The sequence below is a fragment of the Galeopterus variegatus genome, unplaced genomic scaffold (assembly GCF_000696425.1).
Source record: "Galeopterus variegatus unplaced genomic scaffold, G_variegatus-3.0.2 Scaffold2813, whole genome shotgun sequence".
NCBI lineage: Eukaryota > Metazoa > Chordata > Mammalia > Dermoptera > Cynocephalidae > Galeopterus > Galeopterus variegatus.
The window spans coordinates 1942-2182 of NW_007728924.1; the positions used below are offsets into that span (position 1 = coordinate 1942).

Here is a 241-nt window from a genome sequence, read left to right on the forward strand (position 1 = left end):
ACCTGGTCCATGGTGAACACTCAGTAGTATTGATATCATTACTTTTTGCTGTGGTTCTTCTGGCCGTTTCCTCCATATCCACACACAACACACTCACACTTCCATTTCTTCATGTGTCAACTTTAGACAATGACTCCTCATCATTGAAGGTGAGAATTTCTCTTCCATGTCCCCATTTTCTCTCCCATGTCCCCATCTTCTCTCCCTTCCTCACCATGTTTGGAAATTATATAGTTGTCAT

The 241-nt window shown here is 41.9% G+C and overlaps 1 long non-coding RNA gene across 1 annotated transcript in view; it reads right to left on the reverse strand.

Moving 5' to 3' along the window:
- LOC103598976 overlaps positions 1-241 on the reverse strand; it is a 2132-nt gene extending 1891 nt beyond the window's left edge. Inside the window, exon 1 of the long non-coding RNA XR_551253.1 lies at positions 3-241. This is a non-coding gene — a long non-coding RNA (uncharacterized LOC103598976). The remainder of the gene's footprint in view (positions 1-2) is intronic.